Here is a 26,729-nt window from a genome sequence, read left to right as displayed (position 1 = left end):
GAGTAGCTCTGCTTGGTGCGTCACAGGCTGCGCCCTGCCCAGAAACTCCCGAGAAGAGCCTGAGTCCATGCTCACTCCAGCTGCTGCCCGAATCTCCTTCCTGCGGCTCGCTCCCATGCAGGAAGGACCAGTCTTTGCTCCTGCAGTTTTTCTCCAGCTTTCTCCATGGCCCCCATCAGTCCTGCAGGCTATGCCCCTCTCTCTCTCTCTCTCTCTCTCTCTCTCTCTCTCTCTCTCTCTCTCTCTCTCTCTCTCTCTCCAGTTTGTCCTTCTGTAGCAGCTTGCTTCTGTTTTCAGCTGGAAAAATTCCTTCACTTTTCAGGGCTCCTATGACTACCTTGGACCTGTCTACATAATCCAGGCTTTACTGCCTTCTTTAAAGGGTCATAATCTTCATTATATCTAGAAAGACCCTTTGCCAAGTGAGGTAACATATTCACTGGCTCCAGCAATAGGGAGGCAGGCATCTTCTGCTAACAATCTCTTGTTCATTCTAAACTCTGCTCAATAGGGTAAGCCCCTGCTACTTTTCAGGCTGCCCTGCTTCTCTCAGTCTCACCAGTGCCCTGTGCACCAGGCACCCTCTGAACGCCACCTCATTTCCCATCCCAGGGCCTGCCTGGAACCCATTCTCCATCCACTTTGCTACAGTACCTTCTGTACACCCTTTGATACAAACTTGTTTGTATCCATGGTCCAAGAAGACTTCCCTGGGTCAGACCCTGCCCCCAGTCCCAATCACTTAACCCAGTAACCAAATAACATGAAAAAGGCATATGTAGTATAAATATTAATAACGGGCCAGTGGGATGGCTTAGAGGATAAAGGAGCTTGCTTTATCCTGAGCCTGAAGAGCAGAGTTCATTCCACAGGACCACGTGGTAGGAGAGAACAGTCTCTCGTGACTTCCACAGCCCCTCTGACTTGCGCACATGCACTACGGCACGCCCATCCAACCCTAACATACACAGTGTGGAGATAAGTGTAGCAAAAATGTATGAATAACAAGGTGATAAAAAGCTGCAATTTGCAGATGATGGATGTCCCCCTTAGGACAGCTTTTCCCTTACAACTGGGGGAATTCCCTTACTGTCTCACTGCGGAAGACAGCAGAACACACAGAAAATTCAATAAAGGAGGTAATTATAAGATTAATTTACAGAAAAGCTAAGAGCTTCTTTAAAAACATTCCAAAAATACGCAATTAGAAAATGTAAGATGAGACACTGAAGAGATAGCTCAGTGGTTAAGAACACTGCCTGCTCTTCCAAAGGACTCTGGTTCAATTCCCAGCACACACACACACACACACACACACACACACAGCAGCTCACAACTGTCTGTAACTCCAGTTCCAAAGCCTCTGACACCCTCAGACCAATGCACATGAAATAAAATAAAATATTTCTTCTTTTGTTTGTTTTTTTTTTTCCTTTTTTTTTTTTTTTTTCGAGACAGGGTTTCTCTGTGTAGCCCTGGCTGTCCTGGAACTCACTCTGTAGACCAGACTGGCCTCGAACTCAGAAATCCACCTGCCTCTGCTTCCCAAGTGATGGGATTAAAGGTGTGTGCTACCACCGCCCAGCCAAAATAAAATATTTTTAAAAAGAAAATGTAAGATGAAAAGTATTCCATTCATCATGGCAACTCAATCTGTAAAGTGAATTCAAAGTGTAAAGTGCTTAAAAATGAATTCGGAGAGAAATGGATAAGGCTTTCACCAGAGGACACAGCCAACAAGAGAAATGAATGTAGTGTGTTCCTCATGAGTGTGTGCGCACATGGAGAGAGGCGCACGTGGACAGAGGTCAGACGTGGAGCTCTCACTGACCCTGCAGCTACTGATGGGCCAGTGGAGTCCTCTCCTCCAACTCTGCTCTGGTAACATCTACCTGGAGACAGCAGACAGCATCCGATCCCAGAGGCTGAGAGTTCAGTCCCACAGACCCACGCCAGATGCCAATCACAAGCCCCAGCCAGACTGCCCAGTACTTTTGACCCAGGACCTACAATCAGGATTGTCTAGACCGCCTGCCTAGGTTCCACTAATTTGACAGACTAGCTCATAAATCTCAAAGAAACACTACATTTAGCAGAAGAGACATGCCAGGTAACACGGAGGAAAGGAGACAAGGGGCTTCCATGGCCTCTGCAGTTGGCACCCTGGAATCTTCACTTGTTAACTCCATCTTTTGGGGATTTGTGGAAACGTTGTAACATGGAAATCATTATACAATGGCCACTGTATCAGCTTACTCTCCCTGAAAAGGCTGGGGAGTGAGACTAAAGGTCCCAACCCTTCACTCTTACCTCAGTCCCTTCTGGAAAAGTGTGGCTTGCGTAAGAATGGTCCCCAAAGACTCCTGTGTTTGAATATGTGGCCCACAGCGGGTGGAACTGTTTGGGAAGGATTAGGAAGTGTGGCCTTATTAAAGGCAGTGTATCACTGGGAGTGAGCTCTAAAGTTTCAAAAGACTAAAGTCATTCCCAGTGTCCCTCTCCACCTTGTGACTCAAGGTGTAAGCTCTCAGTCACTGCTCCAGAGACGTGCCTGTCGCCTGATATGCTTCCTGACACGATGGCCTAACCCTCAGAAACTGTAAGCCACCCATCAAAGGCTTTCTTTTATAAGTTGCCTTGGTTGTGGTATTTTTATCACAGCAACAGAAACTAAGTAACTAAGCTATTCAATCCCCATCCTGCAGCCACACAGCAGCAGCCAGCTGTCAGTCAAGCCATTAACACACACCGAGACATCACGTATTCTAAAGACATTAGGAGTTATAGAGTCAGGAGACAGAGGTGAAGACCAAACGTATGTGTCACAAATATCGCTGATATCTCATATCAGAACTAACTTCAATCTGTAATTATTAAGAGGCAGGAATACTGACATGCTACAAAAGAGGCATGGTGGGACAGTGGGCTCTGACCCTGAGCCCCCCCAGACAGATGCACAGACATATAGGCACGAGTTTATCTATGCACACATACGCATGTTTATTCAATCTAAACATATACATATAAAGGCCTGAGTAGCTCCACAATTGTTATGCTGGCTGCTCCTAGGGAACAGCATGGGTGGTGCATCCTTAGGAGGCATCTGTTTTCCCCTGATTACACTTCAGAATTACAACTGTTATGAGTCACAGTATTGCCTCCATAATTGAGATTTTCAATACTCCTACACCTTAACTCAACTCTGCAGCAAATAGTGAGGAGTCCTATGCAGGGCTCAGTGGGTAGGGGGCTTACTGCTAAGCCTGATGACCCAAGTTCAATCCCGAGATCTACATGGTAGAAGAACCAGACTTTTGCAAGTTGTCCTCTGACCTCCATGTGTGTGCCACGCCATGTACGCATATAAACACTATTTTAAACCAGTCCTGTATAGGAATGCCCATTAGCAACAAGGATTTAAAAGATAAAATTAACAACAGTTCAAATACCCAATTAGCAAGAGTGATGGTTTGTATGTGCTTGGCCCAGGGAGTGGCACTATTAGGAGGTGTGGCCTTGTTGGAGTAGTTTTGTCACAGAGGGTGTGGGCTTTAAACTCCTACCCTAGCTGCCTGAAAACAGTCTTCTGTTTGCCTTCAGATGAAGATGTAGAACTCTCAGTTCTTCCTACACCATGCCTGCCAGTACACTGCCATGTTCCTGCCTTGATGATAATGGACTGAACCTCTGAGCCTGCGAGCCAGCCCCAGTGAAACATTGTCCTTACAAGAGTTCCCTTTTTTGTCCACAGCAAACTAAGTTCACCCTGACTAAGACAGCAAGGAAGCCACAGAGCTTGGCCTCTCTGCAGCGTGACTGCTTGGCCTTGACAGGAAGCAGGCTGCACACGCAGAAGGGATCCCGGAGGAGGTGTGATGGCAGGATTCTGTAAGCTGTGTGGGTAGGGTTTAAAGGAGCCGCTGAGAGACTAGCGAGGGCAGGAGGCAGCTTCCCTCTTCTGAAAGGGTGAGAAGAGAAAGCCGTGAACGAGCTGGTGCAAGAGAGAAGACGCTGCTGGATGGAGGCAATGGGATGCATGGTACCATTTCCACTAGAAGGTGGCCAGCAGTCATGGGTGACAGAACACTCCGACCTCTCTGGCTCACGCTTGGATCTGTGGTTCTGCCTTTTGCCAGATGATCCCAGATGGAAACCAAAGGGCAGGAGAGTGTGAGATGCAGTTCACAAAGGCTGGCCACCGCACACAGAAGGTGGACAGTCCATCCTCCAGGCCCAGGGAGTAATGCGGAACCTGACACACCTGTCACAGAAAATGTAACAAAGGGCGTGCCCCAACACAGATCAGAGCCTAGACCCGCTGCTACCAGAAATGTGCCCCAACACAGATCAGAGCCTAGACCCGCTGCTACCAGAAATGTGCCCCAACACAGATCACAGCCTAGACACACAGCTACTGGAAACATACCCCAACACAGATCAGACCCTAGACACACAGCTACTGGAAACATACCCCAACACAGATCACAGCCTAGACACACTGCTATTGGAAACGATCTACAGAGAGGGGTATGTGTATGTATAGTCTCACACTGGCAACAACAAATGGGAATGCCTGGATTTGGGGGTGGAGAGATGACTCAGAGGTTAAGAGTACTCGATGCTCTTACAGAGGACCTGGTTCAGCTCTCACAACCAACGTGGTAGCTCACAACTGTCTGTAACTCCAGTCTCAGTGGAGCCAACATCCTCTTCTGCCCTCCAAGCGTTCCTGCATATACCCGGTGCACATCAACTCACACAGGCATGTACACATGTACACAAAGATAGATAGATAGATAGATAGACAGAGATAGATATATACAGACAGACATCTTGAGAAATTTAGTAGATTTGGAGGGGTATATTTCACGATCTATTTATTCATATATTTATTTTCAGTCTTTATAAAAGTCAATATACAAAGTTTCCGAAGTGAAACAGAAAGCCGAGACTCTGTGGGTCTTTTTGTCTGTCTGTGTGGGTTTTCAGCATGGGGTGTCCTTCCCCAGAAACCACCTTGTTTTCTGAGACAAGGTCTCTCACTGAACCGAGAGCTCACCAATCGTGTAGACCAACCAGCTGGCCAGCAGGTCCCAGAGCTGGGATTGAGAGCATGAGTGCCAACACGCAGCATTTCATGTGTGTGGCGATGTCATTTCCGGTCTTTATGCTTGCAGGGCAGTACTTTACCAGCTGAGCAGCCTCCCGGGCCCCAGAGACTGAACCTCTAGCAGCACAGTGGACTCTAGGTCTTAACTTTCCTCTGAGAACTAAAGAACTAAAAATGTACAAATGTTCAATCTGCCTCCAAAACACAGTGATTCTAAGGGGCTTTCCTCTGAGGGGGCGGAAGGGCAGATACCAGTGTCATCTCAATTGGTGCAGCCAGGTGGTGACCACAACCTCAGGCTCACAGACACATGGCAGTCTGTGAGTCAGTCTAACCGATGGACCCCTTTATTGAACAAAGAATTCAAGAGCAGCATTGCTACATACACACCAAGAAACAGCGCCTCCCTAGCATGTGTGAGGCCCTGGGCTCCATTCTCAGCACCTCAGAAACAAAGTGAAACCCAACACCTAGATGTCCTATGTCCTCACTGTCGTGGGTCCTTTTAGGGGATGAGCTGGGCAGTACAAGTGAGCATACACCCAAATGTGCACACGTGCTACCGGCACCTGTGCCTGCACTTGAGCCTGAATCTGTGCCTGCACCTGCACCTACGCCTGCACCTGCACCAGCCTTTACATCTTTACATACTGAAAACCTGATACTTCCAATTCTACTTCAAACCAAATGATTAATCCTAGTCTTTCCCTTTACAGATCATTTAGAACTCCTGTCACAACCACTGGCTTCAACAGATTCACTTTTCTGTTCTGTGACCCCTTGAACTCTCTATGGACTTCTGCTTCTCCCTCCCCTTCACCTACCTTGCTCAGCCCTAAAGCCTATGATTTGCTTAATTGAAATATTCAGAAAAGCGGGGGGTGGAGGGAGGGAACTCATCTGTCTCAGGCTATTGTCCCAAGGGGATGTCTTAATTTACCATCCTTTTGTTGACGCTCTCAACTGCTACTGTCAGCTCGCTGTGTCACAGGTCCCTCTGACCCCCTCTTCCTTGAGGTTGACCATCCATCACAGGTGATGTAGAACTCGGCCATTGCCATCTTCTTCGGGGCAGCTGTGACTTCTGAAAGTGACCTTCAAGATCGGGCCCATCTGGTTGACATTTTCTCTCAGAATATGGGTCAGGAAGATCACTGCACCTAACTGGGAGATTCCAGCCTCCCCTCCTAAGCGATCTTCTCAGCTGTGTGAGTCTACGCTCGCTGCACGTGGCCTCGTGATCTTTGGAGGTAACAAGGGAGTACTCAGGAAGTAGAAGGTTTATTGAAGTGGGAGACCCCATCTATGCAGCCACGGGGAGGTTGTTTTCCATTCTGGGGTGGGGCTTACTGGCGGTGCGGGTGTTTCAGGGATACTAATACTCCGTAAGTAACCTCGAACTCATCCTCTTTAACTTAATAAACTCATTGGTTCACCATGCGGGACTCTGGTGGAACTGTACTTTGGTCTGTGGTCAGTGCCTTATCAGGGATAAACAGACAGTTGCTCACAACTGGAAAAGTTCACACACAACAGGAGTTCCTCAGAAAGCCGGGCAATGATGCTGGACACTCCCAACACAGTCAAACAAGCCATCAAACAAGGCGTCAAACAAGCCTGGGGAAATTTACCTTCTGGCTATACCTGGAAGCCTCGCCTCCACCCACCCTATTGAGGAGACTATATTGCCCTGTTCCCAGCCCACTGTAATTTTCGGGTCTATAACAGCCTCATAGAAACCTGTGGCCTCCATCCTCACCCTCCCGACTCTCACACACAGTAGCCAATATGATTCCCTCCGGGCATAAATGCCCCACCTTCCGTAGGATACTTCCTCAAACACCATTCCAGGCCCTCCGAGCTCTCTTCCCATCCCCATCACCCCGAGTCCCCTCCACAAGCCTCTTTTTCCCACCAGCTAACTGTCAGTGTTTGGAGTGTATCCTTCCTACCCGAAGTCAAGCGGAAGCCTTTGCTCCCCACTTGTTCTGAGATGGGGTCTCACTGTATAGCCCAGGCTGGGCCTCTGGTGAAACCTCTTAAAAAAAAAAAAAAAAAAAGATTTATTTTTATTGATATACTTGTGTGAGTATGCCACACTTGCAGACCAGAAGAAGACATTGAATCTCTTAGAGCTGGAGTTTAGAGGTGGCTACAGACCCCCCTGCTATGGATGCTGAGAACGAGCCTGCAGCCATGGCTGAAACTCTTTGACCAGACGCTTTCTCCAGCCAATCCTACTCACTCTCCACTCTCATCTGTTACCTGCCTCACGTTTTAGGCAGAGGCTTGCTGTTGGATGCTTCCCACCCTGTGCAGATGGTCCCCTTTCACAGTGCACTTACAGTTGGTAAGTATGACCACCTAGCATTTAGACTCTGGCTCACCCAGGCAGAGAAAATTGCTGTTTTGTTTGCCATTGTGCCCTGGTACGTGTTCACAAACTCATCTGTGGACTACCTGATGACTCAATAGGTTATGACATGCTTTAAAAGAGTCATGCAGACCACTGAAAACTGGACTGCCTTAATGCGCCATAGGAAGAAAGTTATACAAAAGTCTGAACTGGCTGAAAGAAGCTGCCTCCAAACCATTTCTAAGATACTCTAGTTGGTTATTTTCTGCACTAAGTGCACCCAGAATAGAAGCACCAGGGCCGCAGACCCTCAGCCGTCAGCTAGGGACAGGAACACCACCATGCACAGCCACAAGGCACTTTTAGGGCATCCTCCCGTGAAAACTTTTCAAACAAGCTCACTAGAAGTTTTCACATATAATTTATTAACCAGTTTCCCAAACCAGTTCCTGAAAAGTTTATCAATTCTTAAACAACAACAACAACACAACATCCAACTCTTCAGAATTTATTGCTTGACTGGATAGATGTAAACAGTTAATATAAATGAAATTATTCTACTCAGAACAACTGTTTGTTTTAATCACAGGCAATAAACTAATTAATAGTGCTGATATTCACATAGCACTTACTGTGGACCAGACACCGCTCTAAGAGTTTTATCTGAGTAAATTTATTAGTTCTGCTTATCAGGTCTATGAATTTATCATCTATAGTTCATAGTGAAGAAATCCAAGCGCACAGCAGTTTAAGATCACAGCCTAGCATGCGACAAAGCAGGACTCTAGCTCAGACAACCTGCCTCCATTCAGACTTCAGCATCTCTCTAAGTGAAGAGGGGGCTAGGGATTACCTCGCTGGCAGAGCATGGGGTTCTGGGTTCAAATTCCCAGCACCAAAGACAGAAACAGGGAGATCCTGAGAAGAGCTGCATCAGAACACTAGCAGAGCCAGGCAGTGGCGCACTCCTTTAGTCCCACACTCAGGTGGCAGAGCTGATGGCCAACCTGATCAACATAACAAGTTCCACCGTGTGTCAAATAAACAGATCGTAACAGTGAAGAAATGGTTCATACAGGGGCTACATATAAATACGGCAATGGCGATGGAAAGAGCAGGAAAAGTCAAGACAGCAAATCAAGGAAAGTATGGGGAAAAAAGTCAGAGAACCAGCAAAGACCATTAACAAGATCAGCAGGGAGACGTAACAAGAGCTCAAGGTGTAGCTTAGATGCTGAGTGCTTCCACGGCATCGGGTGCAGCACTGGGTTCCAGCGCCAGCAAGAAGTCAGTTCTACACCTCCCCTCCCCTAAATATCATTTTAAAAACACACACCAGGGGCAGAGGGCAAAGAAAGAGCTCCAGGGGAAAGAATACCATATGCAATTACCTTCATGTTGCTATGACCAAACGCCTGAGGGAAGCAAAGAGAAGAAAGGTTCTCTCTCTTGCTCACAATTTCAGAGGCATCGGGCCACGGCCACTAGACTTCTGTCTCCGGGCTTACGGTGAGGCAGGAAGGCTGGGTACTGCACCAGAGTGTGATGTGAAGGGGAGGTGATTCACTCAGGGAGTCACACAGTAGCCAGGGCAATAACAGGAGCTACACTTCCTCCATCTGGGCCCCACCTTTCACAGCTCTACATCCTAAGGGCTACTCAAATCTGAATCCAGCAATCCGTAGTCGGTGGAGTGTTCGAGGCCTAATCTTCTTTGAAAACACTCTCAAGGCCACACCCAGAAGTTCATTTTACTAAATCGCTAGCTAGGTCTTTCTCAGTCCAATCGAGTTGGCAATCGAGATTAACCATCACAAACCATAAAGCAACAAGGGCATTAATAGTCAAATCAGCAGGGGGCTGAGGTGGATGACACACAGGGACACAAAGAGCTGAGGGGAATACCGTAAAAGATAAGTAGTATGGGAGAGAAAGCGGACCCTCTTGGAAATACAGTGGGGGGTGGGGGGGTCATAAAGGCTGTAACTGATTAAAAAGAAAAAAGATGAACAAGATAAAAGGAAGAGTCTGAAGGGTTTCCTGAACAAACCAAAACCAGCAGAAGTCACAGGAGGTCGGCACTGTCTGAGAAGCAACCAAGCAAACGGGGTTAAGAGGTCATGGGGAGAACTGGCCCCTCTGAACTTTATGGCAAAGGCAGCAAGAACAGGCTGGAGGTCAGCAAGGACAATTCTGGTTCACTAACGTGCATCAGCATTTTGTCTGCGTTGCATGTCTGTACACCACCTGCATGCCCAGTGCCTGTGGAGGTCAGAAGAGGGACCTGGATCCTCTGGAACCCAAGCTACAGATGGTTGTGAGCCACCATATATGTGCACTGGGAACCAAACCCAGGGCCTTTACCTGCTGAGCAACCTAGCTGGCCCCATTCTTTACTTTTTAAAAGCACTTGAGCTATCCTTCACCCATTAAGAGTAAGTAATTCAGGGCTGGCAAGCTGCTCAGTGGTTAGGAATGCTGGCTGCGAAACCATGGAACTTAAGTTCCAGCCCCCACAAAACAACAGGCATTCCCCAAATGCTTTTAACTCCAGCTCCTTAGAGGATGGGCATGTTAGTGTCTGTCCTTAATCCTAGCACTCAGGAGGCAGAGGTACAGAGATCTCTTGAGGCCAGTGTGTAGGGAATTACAGAACAGTTACAACTGTATAGTGAGACCCTGTCTCAAAAAATAACTCTGGTTCCTTGGGATCTATGGTCCTCTTCTGGTCTTTGCATATATAAATACACACACACACACACACCCTGGGGGCTGGACAGATGGTTCCATGGTTAAGAGTATAGTCTGTTCTTCCAGAGGACCTGAGTTCAGTTCCCAGCATTCATGTCAAGTGGTTTACAACTTCCGTAATTCTAGTTACTGAAGACATGATGCCTCTGGCCTCCATAGGTATCTTCACACACATGCACACACAGGCACACACATGCATATTTATTTATTTATTTATTTATTTATTTGGTTTTTCGAGACAGGGTTTCTCTGTGTAGCCCTGGCTGAATCCGCCTGCCTCTGCCTCCCAAGTGCCGGGATTAAAGGCGTGCGCCACCACGCCCGGCGCATATTTTTTTTAAAAAAGAATTAATAAATTTAAAGAGTATATGATTTAGTGGCTCTTAAAATACTCACAAAATGCTGGGCATGGTGGCACACACTTTTAACCCCAGCACTCACAAGGCAAAGATAGGAGGATCTCTGAGTTCAAGGCCAACCTGATCTACAGAACAAGTTCCCTGAGAGCCAGGGTTAGAGGGACACCCTGACTCAAACAATAACAACAAAAGAATAATCACAGCACTCAGAGATGTACAGACCACCATAGTCACTCCTCAGATGTGCTACTTGTCTAGAAAGGCATCCTTAGCTGACCCCATCTGATGGAACCTCTTGTTGCTCCAACTCTAATCTACTTCCCATCTCCAGGGCTGTGCCTGCCTATTCTGGAATTTCATAAAAACCAAATCATGCAATACGTGGGTATTTGTGGTTAGCCTCTACCGATTAACAATGAGTCTGAGGTTCTTGATTGCTGTGGCACATATCAACACCTATTGCTTTTTATTGCCAGAGAATACTCCCTTATATGGACGTACCATATCTTACTTACCTATCTGTCGTGGGTAGGGATTTGAGTTCTTTCTTCTTTTGGTTTGAATAATGTTGCCACAAATGTTCAACTATAAATTTTCACATAGACATAGCTTTCTAACTGCTGGTGGAGATAGACTTTGGGGCATCAGTGGGTAAATATGCCTCAGAATGGTGTATGTCTGAACTAGACATTCATTGTGTTTACTGAGGAAATGTCAGGGTTTTCCACAGTGAGGACCCCCAGTACCAGGGCTGCAGAGCTCTAATCTCTCGACGCCTGCCCCAACACAGCCTCCGAGTGAGTATGAGCTATGTCTCCCTGCATACATCTCGCTGCTGGTTCCAGATGCTGCCCACTGGGCCACCTGCCTTTGATTTGCTTCTCACTCATCAATCCCACAGTATCCCAGCTCTTTCAGTTAATGATCCTTATATTAAACTTCACTGGTGGTTGGAGATGTGACTCAGAGTTTAAGAGCACTGGCTGTTCTTTCAGAGGACCTGGGTTCAATTCCCAACTCCCACATGAAGGCTCACAACTATCTGTAACTCCAATTCGAGGAGATGAGACACCCTCTTCTGGCCTCTTTAGGCATCGGGCACAGACATACATGCAGACAAAACACCCAAACACACAAAAGGAATAAATATGATAAAGTTAATAAATTTGCCTGTTCTAGTTGCCATGTGGTCTTTCTCCTGACTGGTCCCAGCCCCACAGTGACTTCCTAAACAAAAGTTAAATATAGAGTTTTTAAAACTAGGAAACAGAAAAACAAAAACAAAACAGGAAACAGGGGTCAAGGCTCAGCAAGTACTGGCACTGGTCAAACACCCGAGTTCTAGCCCCAGGACTCATGTAGGGGAGAGAACCAGGCTATTGGCACATGACTCCCCCCACATACACACAAACAGATAAATAAGTATAATTAAAAACTAACAACAACAAAGGAAACAGAAGAGTAAAGATGGAAAATATGCTATTGCTAATCACAGTCTCGGGTATGTTGGCATGTATTTAAAACATGCTAGGATGTTGTGATGGTTTGTATATCCTTGGACCAGGGAGTGGCACCATCTGAAGGTGTGGCCTTGTTGCAATAGGTGTGACCTGGTTGGAATGGGTGTGTCACTGTGGGTGTGGGTATAAGATCCTCACCCTAGTTGCCTGGAAGTCAGTCTTCCACTAGCAGCCTTTGGATGAAGACATAGAACTCTCGGCTCCTCCTGCGCCATGCCTGCCTGGATACTGCCATGCTCCCACCTTGATGATAATGGACTGAACCTCTGAACCTGTAAGCCAGCCCCAATTAAATGTTGTTTTTTATAAGACTTACCTTGGTCATGGTGTCTGTTCACAGCAGTAAAACCCTAACTAAGACAGATGTAGTGCAACTTTTTTGGTGACCCAACTGTGTAGTTCTCAAGCATGAACTTTGTAAATGAGTCACGCTGCTGTTATCAATAAGTTGAACACAGACTGGAGAGATGGCTCAGCAATTAAGAACACTGGCTGTTCTTCTAGGGGTCCCAGGTTCAATTCCCAGCACTGTGGCTTACAGCCATCTGTAAATCCTGTTCTGGGATTTGATGCCCTCTTCTGATCCACACTGGAACCAGCCACAAATGCAGTATACATGCATACATTATATACATACATGGAGGCAGGCACATGTGCGTACTTGGAAAATAAAAAATAAATCTCTAAAAGCAGAGGTTAGGGGGACAGGTCAGTGAGATGGCTCAGTGGGTAAAACTTATGATTAAGGCTTACAACCTGACAACCTGAGTTAAATGCCCAGATCCTGCAGTGGAAGGGGAGAACCAGCTCTCAAGGGTTGTCCTCTGACATGCAGACAGGCAAGGCACAACGGTTATGCCCACCGGCCCACCAGCATTAACACACACACACCACACATACAGTAATAACATGCACTCTACATTGCTCATGCTTGCTAGGAGTCAGGAAAGGCTGAGAGCAGGGGCTCATGCCTGTAACTGGAACCAGGGAGAGATATAGGGAGTGAAAATTCACAGGAAGAAACCATTTGGTTTTGCACAGGTGAATTCATTATCACTTTTACTAGAGGGAGCTGGGAGTCTTCAGAAAGGAGCTGTTAAAGTGTGGTCTTAATATTATGTGTGTGTGTGTGTGTGTATAATATATATATATATATATATATATACACACACACATATATATACACACACATACATATATATACACACAAACATATGTATATATAATTGTATGTATATATAATATGTATATAATGCACACACACATATATACATATACACATATATATATATACACATATACATACTTATATATACATATACATATATATATATATAAAATCTTGTTTGTCTTAATGGTGTTCAAAGGAAAAAGTTGTATACATACTTTTTATTCAGAAAAGGTGACTGCTATGAAAACAATCAGAAAGCTGAGTGCAGACTTGGGGAAAATCGTACTGTATTTCACCCATGTTTGAGAGATTGACCCTTCTTTGCCCGGCCTGCCTGAAACAGAGGGGTAGGGGCTCATGTGGAAAGCAAGGCTGGGAAATGGCAGTATGCCCAGAAAACCACAGTGTAGCTCAAAAGCAGCAGCTAATGATATGTACCTGAAGGCACATGGCCGTGCCCCATGCAGGCCAGCTCGCTGGACTCTGCTCTGTGCTGCATGTAGATGCAGAATGTGTAACCCAGACTAGAAACACGGGGGAGAAGCGGTCAGAGCCAAAGCTAGCTTGTCTCAAGTGATGGAGCAAACGCTAGGGAAAGCACACGGAGAGAATGCAATGCTCTCTGTCACAAACCCCAAACTACAGCCATGCAACAGCCTCAGATTTAATGAGTTCCACTAGCCTCTGCTGTTCTTTCCTCTCTGTGTATAGATTTGCTTTATTTTTAGTTGTGTATCTGTGTGTGGGCGTGTGCACATGGGTGTGGGTGCGGGTGCTGGCAGAGGTCAGAAGCAGCAGAAGATCCGCTGGAATTGGAGGTACACTTGATGTGAGTGCTGGGATCTGAACCTGGGTCCTCTGTAAGAACAGCCCTGACCATTCTGCTCTTAATGTACTGAACAGTATATGGCTATGGATGTGAGGGAGATGCTCCTTCCCGCTCCTTCCCTAAGACCCTGCACCTTTAAGCCTATGCAGTGGCCCCACAGTCTTGTAAAACAAACAAAAAGCAAACAAAGAAACAACAATGGCCAGTCCTCGGGAGCCAGAGGCAGGCGGATCTCTGAATCCAAGCGAGCCTCATCTGTAGAGTGACTTCTGGGCCAGCTAGGGCTACACAGAGAGACCCTGCCTTAAAAGAAGCACAGAGCGAATGAGGACAAACCACTGCACCTCGGGATGGAGGACAGCCACGCTGGAACCCTGCTATCTTCTTATCGGAGCAAACAAAGCCACTATTTACCTGCCCAGGGATAACTGCTGCCAACGGTGAAACTGCTGAACAAACAAGGCTAAGACATTATGGGATGGCGGTAATTAATGGCTGTCGCTTCCAAGAGGTGATGTCTGGACTAGCCTAAGCCTGGGGAGCTGGTACAGTAACTCTGCTGGGGAATGTGAGCTTTCTCTGCTGGCAGGGAGGACTGCTACAGGATTACTTAGGGAAACATGCTCAAACCACAACACCAGGACACAGGACAGAACTGTGCCAAGACCAACATGAGGCCGCTTTAGTCACACAGGCCACCTGTCTCCAGGGACGCTCAAAGGGAGCCACCAGAACTCTCACCTTTGTATGAATTTGCCCAACTTTTCGTTTCGCTGGCATGGGGCTGGGGTGGGGGAGTAGGGGGTGGTTCCAGTTAGAGGTGCAGAGGCTGCACAGGTGAGAGGTGCAGAGGCTGCACAGGTGAGAGGTGGCGACACGCTCACTTCCTAATGTACACTGCCCATGCAGTAGTAAACCACACCCATGTGGATGTGAGCAAGTTTGTAACAATCAGATGCACAGAGCGGGACCATCACCACATGTGACACTGAATACGGAGACACTGCAGACTGTCAGCCAGCATCCTGACAAGCCCTTACAAGTCCTCTAGAACTTAACTGTGGTGCTTAAGCTGGGTTTTCTTCCATGGGAATATCGGTTTTCCTAGTTTCCAGATCATGTGACCTACCTGATATGGCAGAGGTGCAGGCACCTGCCCTTCTGAGACAGAGCACCTGTCTCGGCGCAGGCTCGAGGCTAGCGTCCTTCAGAGGAAACTGGGCTGGGTGCATCTGAGAGTAGACTTAGTTAATCAATGCTACCATTCTTGTTACTTTGTTAGCAGAAGCACATAAAAACATCATATAAACACTGTCATGCTTCACACGCACATACCACACACACACACTCTATACACACACACAACACACACATTCTGTATACACATACACCATGCACACACACACACTCTATACACACACACCACATAAACATATGGAACACATCACAACACATACTCTATACACACCTCTCTCTCTCTCTCTCTCTATATATATATATATATATATATATATATATATACACACATACATACACACACACACACACCACACAATCTGTATACACACACATATCCAATACACACAAACACACACAAAACACATACACACACTCTATGAAAAAAAAGAAAAGTCAAACACTCTATGTACTCACACCTTACACTCTCTCTCTACACACACACCATACACACTACACACACATAAGCAATTCTCAAAGTGTATCCCAAGGACCAGTAATCCCAGAACTTTTCAGGGACTCTATTTACAAAATTACTCTAAGATACTATTCCTTGTTCACACCTACTCTCTCATGAGACAGAGTGTCTTGGGGCCACACAGTGTGACATATGATACAACTGCTCTCACAGCTATTGGAAAACATGACTGTGTATTCCTGTGATCTAAAGTTTTCTCAGTAGCTAATAACTTTTTAAAAGTGTTTTATTGCCGGGCGTGGTGGCGCACGCCTTTAATCCCAGCACTTGGGAGGCAGAGGCAGGCCGATTTCTGAGCTTGAGGCCAACCTGGTCTACAGATTGAGTTCCAGGACAGCCAGGGCTACACAGAGAAACCCTGTCTCGAAAAACCAAAAAAAAAAAAAAAAGTGTTTTATTTGTGTGTGTGTGTGAGTGTAAGACAGAGAAAGAGAGAGAGAAAGAGAGAGATGGGTAGAGGTCAGGAGACAACCCAGTAAGCCATCTCACCATCCCTCTGGTAACTTTTAATGCATTCACTATATCTAATATAGTAAATAATTAATCAGCAAAACCCATGGAAACACACATTCTATGGGAGTATTTAATATGTTTAAATGATAAGGAGATCCTGAAGCCAACCGTCTCTGCAACACTTAGTTTCAGGGTTTCACAAATAGTCTTGACTTTCTAAACAAAGGGTGTGATGAAGCGACATAGCCTGCGCCTCTGGAGCACTGTAAGCCCAGCACTGGGTGGATCTCAGTACATCCCTGGGGCTTGCCACCAATCAGCCTAGTCTAATTGCTAAGTTCCAAATTAGTGCGCTTGCACTCTCTCTCTCTCTCTCTCTCTCACACACACACACACACACACACACACACACACACACACACACTCCACAAAACAAAAACAAGGTAAAGAACAACTAAAGCTGATCTTTGGCTTCCTACACGCATACAGGCATGCACACAGCACACATACATACATACAAACATACATATACAATATACTTCATGTAGGGAGTTGGCTCCCTGAGTAAAGCACTTGCCATGCAAGCGTAGAGACCTGAGTTCAAATCCCCTGAACCAATGTAAAAGTTAGGCACAGTAGCACAACTGTCTGGAATCCAGTGCTTCTGTGGAGATAGAAAGAGGAAGACAGGCGAATCCCCAAAAGCTCCTAGGTCAGCAAGCCTGGCATAGCAGACAACAGACATCCTGTCTCAAACGGGATAAAAAGTGAGGTTTGACACGTGAGGCTGCCCTCTGACATCTACATGCACATGCCTGTACCCACATATATGACACACACATGGACACATACATTAACACACACATGAACACACACATAAACACATACATGAACACACACATGAACACATAACACAAGATTTAAAAGTGGGGGAGGGTGAAGGTTGTTAGGCATGATGGCACACGTCTTTAATGCCAACAGTTAGAGAGGGCAGAGTCAGGAAGATCTCTGTAAGTTTGCAGCCAACCTGGTCTACGGAGTGAGTTCCAGGACAGCCAGGACTACACAGCGAGATCATGTCTTGATACCAACAACGCATATAAACATGCCGCTTTATCATTATTCTGAAAGAAAACCTGACATGAAGGAAAGAGCGATGTACTGATACAGTGACAAGTACTGACAGGCAACAGATAAAGAGTCATCATGACAAAATATGATAAAACACTGCAGGGTCCAGAAAGCAGCTTATGCACAGCCAGCATGGCTAGAGAGGAAGCTGACAGAAAAAAAAAAAAAAAAATTAGACCCTATTAGCATCTGTGATGGTTTGTATATCCTTGGACCAGGGAGTGGCACCAACTGAAGGTGTGGCCTTGTTGGAATAGGTGTGACCTGGTTGGAATGGGTGTGTCACTGTGGGTGTGGGTATAAGATCCTCACCCTAGTTGCCTGGAGGTCAGTCTTCCACTAGCAGCCTTTGGATGAAGACGTAGAACTCTCAGCTCTACATGCACCATGCCTGCCTGGATGCTGCCATGCTCCCACCTTGATGATAATGGACTGAACCTCTGAACCTGTTAAGCCAGCCCCAATTAAATGTTGTTTTTTATAAGACTTGCCTTGGTCATGGTGTCTGTTCACAGCAGTAAAACCCTAACTAAGACAGCATCCTTATAAAGAAAAAGCTCTCCAGAAGACAGTAAGAGAATAAAACCTCAGGGGAAAGAAGTCAGAAAGGACAGACAGAGCAAGAAGCAATGCGCCGACACCTAACACCATGTCACCATCGGTGGCTGACTGAGAGCTGTACACTGAGGTCACTTCCACATGAGGGCTGTGAACAGAACTGGTTAGCATTCGAACAGTGTTTTAGCTGGTATGATACTCATATCACTTCTCTTTTCTTAATGTCATAATAAATTCCCTTATGCCTAACACTCCCAGAAAAGCTTCATCAATCACTTAAAAGACATTACAAAAAAAAAAACAAAACAAAACCATGAAGCAGGCAGTGGTTATCATTAGTGAAGGGAACTTGAGACAAATGGTCACCACTATGGCTGAGGTAACATGTATTAAATCTTAGGAACGGTAAAATCGCCAGTTTTATTGCAAGACATTCTTTATGGGGCTGTGGGCATGGCTCAGTTGGTAAAGTGCTTACCAACCACATAAACAGAAAGACCTAGGATGAGTTCCTCAGGACCCATAAAAAGCAAGGCTGTATGAGTGTAAGCTTGTAATTCCAGCGATAGGGTCATAAGACAGGAGGACTGCTGGGGTTCGATGGCCAGTCAGCCTAGCTTAGTCAGAGAGCCCTAGGTCAGGGAAAGACCAAGTCTCAGAAGAAAGCAATGTGGACAGCTCCTGAGGAACAAAAGCTAGCCTCTTCACGCAGCCACCACATGTTCATGCTCACTACCACACACATACACATTCATGCCTACAAGAGAGAGAGAAAGAAAGAGAGACATACAGACAGGCGGACAGACAGACAGGCAAGCAGAGATCCTCACACATCGGACAACACAGGCCCAGGCCTTTTATCTTTTATGCTAACCTGATCTGCACAATAACTGTGGAAGGTAAGGAATTTTATCTCTAATTTTCAAATCTGAAAATCAGGAAGACACAAGAGGTTTGCAGCCTGCCCAAGGTCAGACGTTAGAAACTGGTGACTGACTGAAATCTATCAACTCCGCAGGCTCTTATCTGCACTTCCATAGGCCATGGACGCACCTGGCACCTGACGGTATCGGCCTCTAGTATCCGTCCCCTCTCTTGCCTCACTGTAATCGCATCTATAAATCTTTTATGACTGGTAGTAGCTTGGGACTGTGGCTATAAACCTCAGAGCTTTCTGTCATGGCTCCCTCTCCCCCACCTCCTCCCACTGATCTTCCTGAAAGACAAAGCTGATAATGTCATTTCCTACTGGCCAATCCGCTCCTGGCCCCTAATCATCTTGAAGCTTTAGCTCAATCTTCTTGGCTGGCTTTTACATCATTCCCACCCACCCACCCACTGAGGACATTCTGCACTGCTACCATAAAGCAGCCTCAGGATGCAGCCATGTTCTTGGGTCTCTGGGCCTGGGTATACATTGTTTCCTGTGTGAAAAGCCCTCTAAACCCACATCCACCTAGCTAATGACTGCTGATTAATGAAGTCTTTAATTAGGCATGAATTTCTCTAAAAAAAAAAAAAAAAACATTACTTTATTCCCAATTGGACACCTGGCCCCCTTAAGTCAGCTACAAAACCCTCAGCTCAGCCCTGGTTCTAAGGTGGTCAGCCCCTCTATCTTTGCCTGTTCCACATTCTATCAACCACAGATTGAAAATATTAAAAAAAAATGTCTGGGAATCTGAGAGGTGGCTGAGCAGATAAAAGTGTTTACCATGCAACTAAATGGACTGAGTTCTATCCCCAGAACCCACATAAAAGTCAAGGAAGAGAATCAACCCACAAAATTATTCTCTGAGCTCCACATGCATGCTATGGTACCCCACACACACACACACAAACAAATAATATACATAAATAAAATTCTAAAATACTGTATTTCCTTCAGAGGACTTGAATACAGTTCTCAGTACCCGCACTAGGGAGCTTAAACGTTCCTGTAACTCCAGTTTCATGAACACCCTCATCTCTGTAGATACCTGCATTCACATTCACTCACTCATAAACACACACACACACAGAGAATCACAAATTTGTAAATATGTTATATTTGATGGTTCAGCATCCAGGAAGAAGCGGAAGGATAAGAAGTTCAAATTTATCCTCAGCTATATAATGAATTACTGGACTAAAGACCCTGTGTCAAAAAACAAGACAAAACAAAACAAACAAAAACGTGTCTGAGGTGCTGGAGAGATGGCTTAGCAGTTAAGAGCACTGACTGCTCTTCCAGAGGTGCTGAGTTCAATTCCCAGCAACCACATGGTGGCTCACAACCATCTGTAATGGGATCCGATGCCCCCTTCTGGTGTGTGAAGAGAATGACAGTGTACTCACATACATAAAATAAATAAATCTTTAAAAACAAACAAAAAACATGTCTGAGTCAGGTATGGTGGTTCTTGCTTATAATCCCTACACTGGGGAAGCAAAGACAGGAACACACAAAGGATTTACACAGCATTTACATTGTATCACAGGCTACAGTCACAGGTGATCTCAAGTATAAAGGAAGCTGGGTGGGGTTATATATAAATTCTAAACTATCTTAGTCAGGGATGTATCATTCCCGTTTGTAATGCTACAATGTTAGAGGTGAGGCTGTCACCAAGCCCTGTTTAACACTGTGGCAGTGAGTAGAGTCTACTGAAGTGGCATAGATTGCCAGGTATAGCTAAATACCATGTTAAGTGTAAAAATAAAAATATATATATACAGTAGCCAGATATGGTGGCACACACCTTTAATCCCAACACTTGGGAACTGAGGCAGGAGGAGCTCTGTGAGTTCCAGGCCAGTCTGGTCTACCTACAGAGACTCTGTTTCAAAAAGGAAAAGAGAGGACAAGACACTGGATAGGGATGTGGTTCGGTGGTAGGGTCCAGCATGCACAAGATCCTGGGATCAAACTCCAGCACAGGAAGTTAAGATGAAACAAAAAGTTTGTTAAATGTCAGACAGGTGGTTGGTGACAGAGCCAAGACCCATAGCCAGAAAGTCAGCTCTTCTGTCTCCAAGTCAGAGCTCCAACCAACACTTAGCTTTATCAAAAGCAAGCCCAAATACCAAGTTTGAAGACTCATTTAAATCCAATTAAATCAATTAAATGCATCTTAACATTTTAGACTCTTGACTTTTTACTCTGAGACAAGGTCTCACTTATGTAGCTTAGGCTGCCCTTGAGTTTGAGACTCCTAACTCTGCTTCCCCTTTCTGACTTCATAATGAAAAACACTTAAATATGATTTGGCCTACTTATTATTTCTTATTATTTGTTTGTTTGTTTTACACAAGGTTTCATGTATCCCAGGTTGGCTTCCAACTCTGTGTAGATAAAGATGACCTGGAACTTCGAACCCCTACCTCTAACCACCTGAATGCTAGATTAATAGACATGCTACCACACGCTCAGTTCATGGCACTGAACACACCCACAGCTCTGTGCATACCAGGCAAGTACTTCAGCAATTAAGCTACATCTTAGTTGTTACTTAATTTTGCGACAGGTTTGAGACTAGCCTCAAACTCTTCGTCCTACTGTCTCTGTTCCTGAGTGGGTAGCACAAGTGCACACTTTCTAACACCCCCGAATGCTGTAGTACTTGAGAGATGCAAACAGGAGGATTCCAAGTTCAAAAGCTATCCTCAGCTACATAGAGGATTTCAAGCCAGCCAGAGCTCCATGAGACACTATCTCCAGACAAAACAGACTGCTATCAACCAGTAATCAGCTAGGGAATGGCTGCATTATCATCGGGGTGTGATTTATTGCATTATCGTCAGGGTGTGATTTATTGCCCTTGTAATTCTAAGTATTGAACCCACCCTTCTGTTTCTTCTTCTTCTTCTTCTTCTTCTTCTTCTTCTTCGTTTTTTTGGGGGGGTTGGTTTTTTCGAGACAGGGTTTCTCTGTGTAGCCCTGGCTGTCCTGGAACTCAACTCTGTAGACCAGGCTGGCCTCGAACTCAGAAATCCACCTGCTTCTGCCCCAAGTGCTGAGAATAAAGGCGTGCGCCACTCTTGCTGATATCTATACACTTGCCTCTAGCGCCGGTCCGACTTACTAGCTCTCATCGTCAATGGTCTGTGATTTAATACAGGATTATGTAGTAGCTGTCAGTGCCAAAACACAGCTTTGGCTCTTGGTACATTTGCTATAAGCTAAGTCCGCCATTCCCCCACCCTGTTTTAAAGTTAGGCAAGGCCACGTGCCCCTCTCTGACCCATGAGATACCAGTAAAGCAACAGAATGGAAGCTGTAAAAGCTGGCACCCACTTGACCACCCACTAGTTTCCAACTGTCTCCATTCCTGATTATGTGTGACAAGCAGAGTCCTCTGGACACTCACAGTAAATGGGCTACATCGACAGGAAGCCAGCTTAGGTTCTCTTAAAGCCACCAAAATCTTGAGATCTTTTTTTTAACTGTAAATTACCCAAACCAATGCTTTGGCTCTCTCAGTAAAGCATTCTCTTCCTATGGCCAGTTTACTTGCATGTTTTTAATGACAAATATTTTGATTGCACAAGGGATGTTGTTGTAGCTATCCTACTTCAAGACTATTTTCTTTTTCTTTCAGGGGAGTACAAGATCTCATGTAGTCCAGGCTGGCCTCAAATTCCACAAATAGCTGAAGATCATCTTGATTTTTTTTTTTCTTTTAGCTCTTGTCTCTCTTTTACGTTTGTTGGCCCACCAGACAGTACCCATCTGGCAGTCAAGAGGATCAGTTCTTCTCTTCTAACGTGGTTATTCCAGGAATCAAATTCAGGTCATGAGGCTTGGCGGCGAGTGCCTTCAGCAACTCAGACAATTGGATGGATCTTCAGTGCCTGAGCTTCCTGCTTCCACCTCCAGAATGCTGGGATTACAAGCATGTCCTGCCATATTCTGCGTATGAAAAGCTAGGATGGAGCTCAGAACCTCATAAATGCCTAGCAAGCCCTCGACCAGCTGAGCCCCACCCCCCCTCTTTTTCTTTCAGTTAGAATCATTTTTGAGTATGTAGCAAGAGAGCAGTGGCCAGTAATTACAGCGGGCAGGAGCAGGAGACAGTAACTACAGTATTGCCTGTATCAGAATACCATTTTGTACATAAAATACATATGCCAAGTACCTACTATGTAAAAACACTGTTGCAGACAACAGGAAAGGCAGCCGTGCCTTTTCTTTTAAAATAGGTCTAACACTGCGAGTGGAAGAGACGGTAAGGTGACTATGGCATGGAAGAGACGGTAAGGTGACTATGGCAAACAGGAAAACTCTGAAGCCTGCAGAGCTAAGGGGACAGGAAGACTCTGAGTTCAAGGTCCTCAGCTGTTTGAGGCTGGCCTAGGATGCCTGAGGTCCTGTCTAAAATGGAGGGAGAAAGGGAGGGGGGGGGTCGGTTCAAGGCCAGCCCGGACTAGACAAGATCTTGCCTCAAAAAACACCAACCAAACAAACAAAACACCCACACACCATACACAAGAGAACCAATAAAAAAAAAAAAAAAAACAAATACAAAAGGGCAGAGTCCCAGAATTAGAGAGCGACAGGTCATCTAGGCGGAGGGAAAAGCAGAGAGGGCTTACAGAGGAAGTTCTATATGGAATGGCCATAAAACGTGGGCCAGGGCAATGATGGAGAATGAAGGGCTCATTTAAGACATAAAAAGCCAACACATAGCCGGGTGTGGTGGCGTACGCCTTTAATCCCAGCACCTGGGAGGCAGAGGCAAGTGAATTTCTGAGTTCGAGGCAAGCCTGGTCTACAGAGTGAGTTCCAGGACAGCCAGGGCTACACAGAGAGACCTTGTCTCGAAAAACCAAAAAAAAAAAAAAAAAAGCCAACTCATGCAAACACATGGAGCTTAAGCAACCAAACACATGGATGAAGGGACCTGGAAAGGGCTTATCAAAGGGCATGCCAATAACCTGCTGATGCCAGGCTGCCCTCGGCCTAACCCAATAGAGAGCCTGAAGGCCAGAGAAGCGGTGTGCCTATCTGTAACAGTGGGTGAGGTCTAACAGAAGGGGGAGGGGGACACATGTTCAGGGGATTCTGGGGCAATTCCCAGAAACACCAGGCCCCAACCTGTGTGATGACTGTAAGAGCTGAAAGAAATCAATGTCAGAGCAGTGTGGTGGCAGCCCTGGGACCTGTCTCTAACTGCTCGAAGCTGGCTGGTAACTGAAAGTAGCTCAAGGCAACGTGGATTCCGGCTGGAGGCAGATACAGGAGTGACATTCCTATCTAAGTGCTACTCGTGGCATCTTTCCTGCCGGGCCCAGGTCCTTATGGCGATTGGTTTGGCCTTTGATCCTCATAGGAAAAAGGTGCTTCTCTAACCCACCTCTGGATTGCTTTTGTTTACGACAGGGTCACTAGACTAGCCTCAGCTCACTGTGTAGTCAGAGATGACCTTGAACTTCTTTTTTTTTTTTTTCCAACATTCAAAGCTTTTTTTTATTAAGACTAAGATCCAGAGTTAGTTTTCGTAGCCTCGGCTGGCCCTTTGGCCTCTGGCACGCTCAAACTTCCGGCCTTTGGAACGGACATAGGGTTTGGTGTCCTCCTGTGGTGCCATGCCTGGTTTTACAAGGTGCAGAGGATCACATAGGGCTCCTTGCATGCTAGACAAGGACCCTACCAACTGAACTACATCCCCAGCCCCCAACTTGTCTTTTGTACAACCTCATCTCCCTTTCTTCTGCTGCTAAGAAAGCCCTGGAACCGCACACCGCATTGAGTCCTCCTCTGCCACCTTCCGCATCCTGGATTTTCACTGGCTCACTTCCTCTCCGGGTAGCCTTTCCACTCTTTTTGGTTCAACTCAAAAAACTTCAGTTCCGCCATGAAATCTTCCTTAAACACACTCCCTTCTCCTCTTGGAATTCTAGAGGCCACACCCTGAGTTTCTCATCTGTGTGTGTTTCACTTCCACATCCTACAGAGGTCCAGAGAACAAGCTCCGTATTTTAATTGTCCAAGTTCCCTCAAGTCTGCGCCTTGCACAAAACAAAACAAGGATTCAGTAGGCGCTTGACTGTGTGAGCAAGCTCACCAGTCTCTAGGATCACACTTGCTTTGCTTCATCATTAATAACTTGTTAGGAGATACAGACATCCGATTAGTGAAATGGAGCAACCAACACCACTTTATATTTCAAAATGTGTTATTTTAGGAGACTATATGAAACTCCCATTTGGTCATAAGGTTTTACTCCAATTTTTAATCCTCCGATCTTTCTTCTTTTCCTTTCTTCAGTCTGTTGAGACTGGGTCTTGCTATGTGGCTCTTGTTGACATGGTACTATTATTCTATGTAGCCCAGGCTGGCCTCTGAAGCAATCCTCCTGCTTCAGCTTCTCAGTGTTATTACAGGTGTGCACCTACCACCCCGGGATCCAATTCCTCTGAGTCTTTAATTGAAAGTTTAGGGACACAAGTGGAATTGTCATGATGTCTACTGTGCTACATGTCAGGAACCTAACTCTAACTCGTGGCTTTTTCTTCCTTCTCAGCACATTATCTATAGTGCTAATAATTCAAAGGACCTCAGAGAAATGTGTTAAGCACTCTTTGCTTTCTGGGATAGCAGCTGGCTCCCTTCATCGGTCACTCCCTGGGTTAATTACAGTGACTCAGTTTTACCACCTCCCGGTACTCTAGAGAAACAAACAAAAATTAAATTTATTGAGGAATCATAAAAATGGGTGCTACTGTAAAAAGGAGTCTAAACACATCTGTGGGACATCCGCCTATCCAAATCTACCGTCCTCACTAAGCTTTTCTCTCGCAAACAAGACCACTGAGAAGACAATGGGGAAGCACTCCAGAAGAAAGGGTAGTGAGAAGACGTACTTTGACAAACTGGCCCGGTCGCTCCAAGGAGGATCTGGCCCCGGGGAGGGCAGAGATGACAACCGCTACTCTTGGTGACTCCCGCTAGGCTTTTCCCGGACTTTCTTGCGCTTGTCCCACAGCGGGTCCCGGGTGACCGTGACCCTCCTCTGTGCCCAGACTCGCGCGCACTGGGGCACTGCACACAGGTGACCTCGGCGCGCTCGGTCCGGCTCGCGCGGATCTCTGCAGGCCTGGCCCCCACCCGGGCCCGGGCTTTGGTCCCCAGCGCGGCTCGGGCCGGTCTGGCCGGGGGAGGGGCGCGGCGGCCAAGAGCTGCTTCGGGGACGCAGGGCAGGCCTTACCGCAGCGGAGAGGGAGGCCGGGGGCGGGTGGCGCCAGGGTGCACGCCGAGCGCGGAGGCAATTGCAGCGCGAATAGCGGGGACAGCCGAGGGGACCCCAGAGGGAGCCCAGGACGCGGCAAGCTGCACGGGCGCCGCCATGGTGGGGACGCAGCGGCGGGACCACCAATCCTGCGGTCCGCCTCGGCGGCCGCGCCGGGGGTCGGGCATCAGCAGCCAATGGGAGCACCGGAACCGGGCGGGGCGCCGGTCAGGCCAATGCGAGGCTTCGCCGCAGGGGTGGGCGGTCCCGGACCCCGGAGACCCAATGGAAGCCAGAGGCCGAATCCATCCCCTCCCCATCCCCGGGCTATAGCTGGGGCTTGGGAGGAGCGCCGCGTGGAGCTGCCGTGCGGGGGGCTGCCCGGCTGCGGTCAGATTTCCACTGCTTCCCAGAGGAAGTCTTCTGTCCCTACTCCACCACTCAGCTGTCAGACCCGACCGCTGGTGGTAACCTCTAGAACGCCTTCTGAAGCCCTGTCCAATCCCGTGAGGGTAAGAGGCCTGCTAAGTTCAGGCGTGACCTCGAAGAAAGGTCGCAGATAGGCCA

General features: G+C 46.6%; 1 protein-coding gene across 4 annotated transcripts in view; it reads right to left on the bottom strand.

The window, feature by feature from the left end:
* St3gal3 (ST3 beta-galactoside alpha-2,3-sialyltransferase 3) overlaps window positions 1–26,352 on the bottom strand; it is a 205,967-nt gene extending 179,615 nt beyond the window's left edge. For 3 of the 4 annotated variants that reach the window (XM_085839036.1, XM_021161382.2, XM_021161385.3), the window contains exon 1: window positions 25,798–26,352. The gene's annotated coding sequence lies outside the window, so the exon portion shown is untranslated. The remainder of the gene's footprint in view (window positions 1–25,797) is intronic. The other variant, XM_021161383.2, reaches the window with a different exon arrangement.
* Between the last annotated feature and the right edge of the window lie 377 nt (window positions 26,353–26,729).

The sequence above is a fragment of the Mus caroli genome, unplaced genomic scaffold (genome assembly GCF_978045245.1).
Source record: "Mus caroli unplaced genomic scaffold, Mus_caroli_1 scaffold_6, whole genome shotgun sequence".
Lineage (NCBI taxonomy): Eukaryota > Metazoa > Chordata > Mammalia > Rodentia > Muridae > Mus > Mus caroli.
The sequence above is the reverse complement of the archived record's forward strand: the minus strand, read 5'-3'. Positions and strand labels throughout refer to the sequence as shown.